This window comes from Gracilinanus agilis, chromosome 4, assembly GCF_016433145.1.
Source record: "Gracilinanus agilis isolate LMUSP501 chromosome 4, AgileGrace, whole genome shotgun sequence".
In the NCBI taxonomy this organism is placed as follows: domain Eukaryota; kingdom Metazoa; phylum Chordata; class Mammalia; order Didelphimorphia; family Didelphidae; genus Gracilinanus; species Gracilinanus agilis.
In genome coordinates, this window is record NC_058133.1 from 74,147,685 (window position 1) to 74,155,647 (window position 7,963).

Here is a 7,963-nt window from a genome sequence, read left to right on the forward strand (position 1 = left end):
AACAAAGTATAGAGATTAATTCATTATTTTCTATGGTCCTTTCACATGCAAATGAACTACTCATTCAACAAAACCTTAAGCAGAGATGGAATGGTCCACTCATTTCTGAAAGATACTCACCTGCCCCTTGATGAAAATACAGTCTGAATGGGATGTTGAATGATCCACTTGTATTTGAAATGGGGTTTACTCCCTACAAGTACAAATGCAATCTGAGAGGGATGCCTTCTATCTCATCCTCTCTATAATTTGCCCCCTTATGACCTAAAAACTTTTCAAAGCCTGAAAGGGGCACACACTTTTATATAAGTTACCTAAAGTGACTAGGATCTACTCTAAAGCTGTTTGAGCATACATAGCTTGAGTTCTTCCCTAGATGGTTGAAAGCAATGCAGTGAACCCTAACCCTAACCCTCCTTGAAGGCCAGGCAGTCATTCAGTCAATAAATATTTATTAAGGGCCTTCTATGTGCTGGTCACCCAATGAGTTCACCTCCTTAGTCCCTTAGTTAAGAGTTTGAGAGAGGGAGATTTTGTTTGGAATAGAACAGAAACTCTTTTGCCTTTACGTGTTTATGGTATCTCAATATGGAAGAGAAAAGGTCAATTAGATCAGCTGTTTACAAGTAAATAGATATAGCACATACTGTATCATTCTCCCAATTAGCAGTTGGTCCCCAGAGCAAAACTGGCATTTTTCCTCAGGGACCTTGGAATAAGATTAGAAGAGGAAAAGAAATACAACAGAATCTTCTTTTTTTAAGCCTTCCCTTTCATCTTAGTCAATACTGTGTATTGGTTCCAAGGCAGAAGAGAGGTAAAGGCTAGGCAACAGGGAGTGAGTGACTTGTCCAGGGTCACACAGCTAGAAATTGTCTGAGGCCAGGACCTCCCATCTCTAAGCCTGGCTCTCAATCCACTGAACCCTCTAACTGCTCCTAAAATACAACAGGATCTTATCTCGATATGGCTCATTTCTACATTTCAAAGGACATGTGAATTTTAGCTGTATGACTATTCCTTCCACTGAAGCAGATTCAAACATACTTTCTCATTCTGAGTAGTTCTTTCTTGTCCATGTGTTTCCCTAACTCCATAATAGATCCACTCAATGAACTGAAAGCCTTCCTCCAGTTGTTATTTTAATATCTTTGTGGTACCAATAAAGTGCTCAAGTCAATCATTTGTTGCCTCTCTTTCTAAAATTTGTTAAGTGCAAAATGTAACTCATTATCTTTTCCCAAAAACCCATTCTCCCTATTTCTATTGATGTCAACAATATCCTTCTAGTCAAAAGCAGTTTGCAATCTTGATATTATCCTTGAATCTTTACTTGCTCTCACTCCGTATGTCCAATCTGTTGCCAAATTTTGTCATTCTATCTCTTTCAGACATCCCCTTCTCTTTATTTATATGGCTACTATTCCAGTTTTTCTCATTGGTCTTCCTGACTCAGGTCTCTCTTCTGCCCAATCTGTCCTCCTCAGAGATGCTAAGTTAATTTTCTTAACAGGTCTGGGTCAGTTAGGTGGCGCATGGACAAAGAGCCTGGCCTGGAGTTAGGAGGACCTGGGTTCAGATCTGATCTCGGATCCTTCCTAACTGTGTGACCCTGGCCAAATCACTTAACCCCACTGGTCTAGCCCTTGCTCTTTGGTCTTAGCATTGTTACTCAGACAGTAAGAGTCTAAAAAAATGTAAAGTACCTATCTGACCGTATCACTCTCCTACTTAATACATTCTGCTGGCTCCCTGTCACCTCTGGGATCCAACACAGATTTCTCTGCCTAGTTTTCAAAGCTTGTCCCAATCGAACCCAAACCTACCTTTCCAACTTTATTACATGGTACTCCCATACACTTCACCATCCAGTCAAACCGGTCTTTTTTGCTATTCCTTCATTACCCATCTCTGCCTTTGTTCTGGCCAATCTCCCATGGCAGGAATGCTTTCTCTTCTCATCTCTGCCTCTTAGAATCCCTCGTTTCCTTCAGAACTCTGCCCAAGCAATACCTTCTCTGTAAAGGCTTTCCTGACTCCCACTCTAAGTAGTAGTGGCTCCACCATTTACCATGTTCTTAATATATATATGTATATGTATATATGTGCACACACACACACACACACACACACACACACACTTATAGACTATGTATTTGTTGCCTCCCTGGCAGAATCTCTATTCTTCCAGAGCAGAGATGGTTTCATTTTTGTCCTGGCAACCCTAGTGCCTAGCACAGTCCCTGGGACACAGTAGGTGCATAATAAATATTTGTGGATTGATTACATCATGCTTTTTGAATGACACACACACACCTCCTTTTCTGTCTAGTTAGAACCTCAGCAAAAGTATTTATAAAATCCCTACAGCATGGAGGCAGCATGACAGGTGCAGGAGATAGAGAGATAATGAAATAGTCCCTGCCCTCAAGGAGTTTCCGTAACTTCTTCAACACAAATAGTCATTGGAGGGGGGTTGGGGGGTGAAAGTTAGATGCCTCGATGGCTAGAGAACCAGACCTGGAGTTGGGAGACCCCTGGGTTCAAATATGATCTTAGTCACTTCCTAGCTGTGTGACCCTGGGCAAGTCACTTAACCATTATTACCTAGTCCTTACTCCTCTTCTGCTTTGGAACTAATACACAGTATTGATTCTAAGACAGAAGGTAAGCCTTAAAAAAATTAGGCATTTTGAGCCTAATGCAGCTATCTTTTCATGCATAGATGCACTGGGATTAACCCATTGTTCCTTGGGTTATTTGATATTTTGAATTTTAAGATTTTGATAAATTCAAAATGGTGCCTCCCTTCATGGATTTATCTTCTACAGAGGGAATTGTTGTTTAGACCTGTATTTTCATTCCTGTAGGGAATTCCTGGTGAGGAAGATCTCTCCACAGATACAGATCAGCAACTGTTTTCTAATTTATGGTCTTAAAGAGTTGCAGGGGGTGGGAGGGAGAGACACTGAGAAGTTTTCCTAGGGTCATGGGGTCAGTTTATAATCAAACGATCAATTTTTTAAAAAATTATCAGGGGCAGCTCAGTGGATTGAGAACCAGATCTAGAGATGGGAGGTCCTAGGTTCAAATCTGGCATCTGATACTTCCTAGCTCTGTTTCCTGAGCAAGTCACTTAACCCCCATTGCCTAGCCCTTACCGCTCTTCTGCCTTGGAACCAATACATAGTATTAATTCTAAGGTGGAAGGTAAGGGTTTAAAAAATATATCAAATACCTGCTTTGAACCAAGCAATAGACCTAGCATGGATACAAAGAAAAATTGAAAACAGTCCGGTTGGGACTCATGGAGTTTACATTCTAACAGAGTAGACAACAGTACATAAATCAGTATATACAAGATAAGAGAGAGCAGATAGAAAGTGGCCTTAGAGTGGAAATATCAGCAGCTGGTTGGAGAACAGGAAAGTTCACCTGAAGAAGGTGACATTTGAGCTAAGTCTTGAAGAACATCAGAGATTCTAAAAGTCTGATGAAAGGAAGGACAGCATTCCAGGTGGGGAGATCAGCCCGCACAAAGGTAGGGTGTCCTGTCTGAAGAAGAGCAAAAAAGAGTGTATAGAGGGGAGTAACATGTAGCATGACTGAAAAGATGGGAAGGGACTGGGTTGGGAGAAGCTTTAAAAGGCAGAGGACTTTCTATTTGATCCTAGAACTAAGAGGTTTATTAAATAAGGAGGTTAGAGTAATTTGGTCAGGCCTGAAGATGGGAAGTAGAGAGTTTTCTTGAGGGTGTCAGAACCAAATAGAAGACTCATTTTGGCTACCATTTTCCTCCCCAAAGACTTTATTATATATTTTTCCAATTGCCTGTCGAAACAATTTTTAGCATTCGTTTTCTTTTTTTATTTCCATATTATTCATTTTTGTAATAGAGTAATCTTTTAAAACCAAAACCCCAAATCATATACCCATATAAACAAGTGATAAATCATGTTTTCTTATGGATTTCTACTCTCACAGTTCTTTCTCTAAATGTGGATAACATTCTTTCTCATTAGTCCTTCAGCATTGTCCTGGATCATCTAGCATTCATTTTCTGACTTTTTTATCCCAATTTGTTCCCTCCGCTCCCTGAGGCAGCAAGCAATATGATATGTGTATGTGCTATCATGCAATATATATTTCCATATTCATCATGTTGTAAAAGAAGATATCACACATATAAGAAAATACTCATAAAGCAAATAAAGTGAAAAATGATATACTTCAATTTGCATTTAGACTCCATTTTATTCCTTTTATGGCAGTGGATAGAATTTGTCCTTATGAGTTTCTTAGAATTGCCTTGGATTCTTGCATTGCTGCTAATAATTATGTCATTCACAGTTAGTCATTATACAATATCAATGTTACTGTATACAATGCTCACCTGGTTCTGCTCTCTTCACTCTGCATCAGTTCATACAAGTTTTTCTAGATTTGTCTGAAATTGTTCTTTATTTCTTATGGCACAATAATATTCTATTATAATCACATACCACAACCTGTTCAGCCATTCCTTAATTATTCAACATCCCCTTAGTTTACAATCTTAGTTTACAATTCTTGACCAACACAAAAAGAGCTATAATAAATAAAAAAGGTCCTTTTCCCTTTTATTGGATCTCTTTAGGATATAGAACTACTGGTGTACTAGTGGTATTTGCTGGATCGAAGTGTATGCACAGTTTCTATTGCTTATTGGATGTGGTTCCAAATCCAGAAGTATTGTATCAGTTCACTTCCCCCAACAGTGTATTAGCATCCCCATTTTCCCACATCCCCCTCCAACATTTATCATTTTCCTTTTTTTTTTTTCCGGTCATATTGGCCGATCTGTTAGGTATGAGGTGACACCTCAATAAATAGGAGGTTATTGCAATAGTCCGGGTGGGAAGTAATAAGGATCTGCACTAGGTAGTGGCCATATGAGTGGAGACAACGAGGCAATACAAGAGTTATAGAGGTAGAGACATTGAGATTAAGCAATCTACTGGATATGTAGAATAAGTGAGAGTGAGGAGTTATGGGTGACACTGAGGTTGTGAACTTTCAAGACTGAAAGATTGTGATGCCTTCAACAACAAGAAAGAGGTAGGACTTGAATTTAGGTCTTCCTGATTCCAAAGCCAGCCTTCTATCTCCTCTGCCAACAGTCTTTTCATGGAGGGGTTGTTTATAAGTTAACACAAGGCTATTTTGGGGGGGGGGGGAGAGAAAGAGTAGTCACAAGAAAGTCTTCAAGGTCCTGGAACTGAGCCTTTGTTCTGAGAGGTGGCAGTGAGAAGGTAATAATTCTAAGTTTCCAAAGGGATGGCTTGTGCAAATACATGAGTGGAAGTGGGTAGTGGAATACTGAATTTTGGGAATGCCTGGAATAGCTAGTTCATCTGAATACAGAGTGCAGCCATAGAGATACAATATGAGATAAGCTAGGAATGGTAAATTGGAACCAGATTTTTGAGTCTTAAAGGCTAGGCAGAGGCATTTGCATTTTATTCTGGAGACAATAGGAAGCCACTGAAGATTTGGGAGTAGGGGAGTGATTCTGAGATCTTTGATTTAGGAAGATTATTAGGGCATCTTTGTAAAAGATGGATTAAAGAATGAAGAGACCAGAAAAGGCATGGCCTCCCTACCTCCAGAAAGGGCTCTTATATTGGTCCAGATAGAGATGACTGATATACAAATGTGTAGCATTTTATGAGGTCATTTGTGTTTAAGAGGTGGACTTTTATGGGACTAAGGCATTTAAAATAAATTATCTTTTCCTTGTATCCCAGCACTTAGTACAGTATCTAGCACCTAGTAAATCAATAATAAATGCTTGTCAACGAATAAACAATCTACTATCTACTATGACACATCACTCTGTAATTGATGATCTCAAATGCCAGGCATTCTGACCTCTACTTCCTACAGAATTCTGACCTCAGCTCATTATTTATCTTCAATAACACCCGATTAAAATCATAGGATCATAGATTTAGAGCTGGAAGGGATTAGAGGTCACCATTTCCAGCCTCCTCATTTTATAGATTAAAAAAATAGAGTTCTAGAAAGTTGCCCAAGGTCCAAAGATGGTAAAAGGCAGAGCTAGGATTCAAATCTAAACTTTCTGAATCTAAATCCAGTTCTTTTCCTACTAGAGAGCATATTGCTATTTATAAATACATACTCTCATATTGCTGAAACAACTCCAGTTGCATGTCATATTCTGTGCAATGTGCATTTTTCATCCACTTTGTTTTTCCAATGTAGCTTGTCAGATTAAACTCTTTCAAATTGCTATAGATATCATGGGGGAAACTTTGTAGTGTTCCAGGGCTCAATATTATTCATTTTTATTTGGATTTATATCATCCATTTGAAGGAAGGAAGCAAGCATTTGTAAAGTGCCTACTATAGGTCAGACACTGTGCTAAGCTTTTTACAACTCCCTTCTCATTTGATTCTTAACAATAGTCTTGTGAAATAGGTGCATTTTATAGTTAAGGAAACTGAAGCAGATGGAAAAGTGATTTCCCAAGGCCTCTCAGCTATAAGAATCTGCTAGGGTTGAATTCAGGTCTTATTTTCTACAAAAACTTTACAAGTATACATAGTTAAACTATTACTCACTTCATTCTTCTTTAGATAGCGCTTTGACTTTTAAATGATTAAATTCTCGTCTGCTTTGTTACTACTATTAAATGTGAGAAGTCTTGTATAACTGCATCATTTTAGGAAGCACTCACAACAGTGAGATCACAGAGGTATTGAAATATGAAAATATACTTATGATCTGTTTTCCAAAGTACACTGTAAGCTCCTTAAAGACAAGGATCTGGCTTCATAGTTTTTTTTAAATACTCCTTCAGTGCTCAAGTTACATGATTACTGATTACTTGTACTCATGTACTTAATACATGACTAGTTACTTATCAGAAGCCTTTTTAAAATGAAAGTGATCACTCCTAGTTCTGAAATCTGCTCTGTACCATTCTTATCTCTTTCCTATAGTTTCATTTACAGAGCTATAATTAGGAATTCTTGCACCTGAGGCAAATTCTGTTGGGTGAACAGTGGTATGCATCAGACCATAGGTATAGTCATATCCTCAAGGGTTTGTGTGGGAGAAGACCAATTCCAAAAGAAGAGGTGCTAGAGCAGCATGACCCTGGTAGGAGCAATCTAGGGATCACTGCTCAGCATGGCAACACAGACCAGAGGACTGAGGGGTGAGGTGCAAGAAATATGGCTGCTGGGAAGAAATTGAACTTCTCCCATGTCAACACAGTGAGAAAAGGCCTCATTTACTCCATGACAGTTACTACTTTTTTGTAATATGATTATTAATTTACTTGGCTTCCAGTAAGGGCTTAGTAATAGACTGCATGGATATAGTCTGAGTACCAAACTAGATAAATCTAGAGAAGTTCATCAGCATATTGGCCAGGATAGAGTAGGATAGAGTAATGAGGAGAAAAGGGTGGTCAACAGAACTAAACCCTGAAGAAAAGTTCAGAAGCCTTTTCTGCCAAAAAGTCATAGAATTATTAGTAACTTGGGAGTCATTTTAATTGAGAGTTGATGTTGGGAACCAGATTGCAAGAAGTTGAGAAAGGCATGGGAGTACAGGAAACTGAAAACAAGAATCCAAATAGCCTCTTCTAGGAATTTGACTCCAAAAAAGAAGGATGTTAGAAAAAATAGCTTGAGGAAATGGATGGATTATTTCAAAGGTTTATTTCATTTTACATTTTAAAGGATGGGGAGAGCTATGTATATTTGTAGATAGTAAAGCAAGAGCCAATTACTAAGGAGAGATTAAAGATGGTGAGGGGAGAAAAGAAGGGAGGAAAGAAAGGAAGGAAGGAAAGAAGAAAGAAAGAAAGAAAGAAAGAAAGAAAGAAAGAAAGAAAGAAAGAAAGAAAGAAAGAAAGAAAGAAAGAAAGAAAGAAAGAAAGAAAGAAAGAAG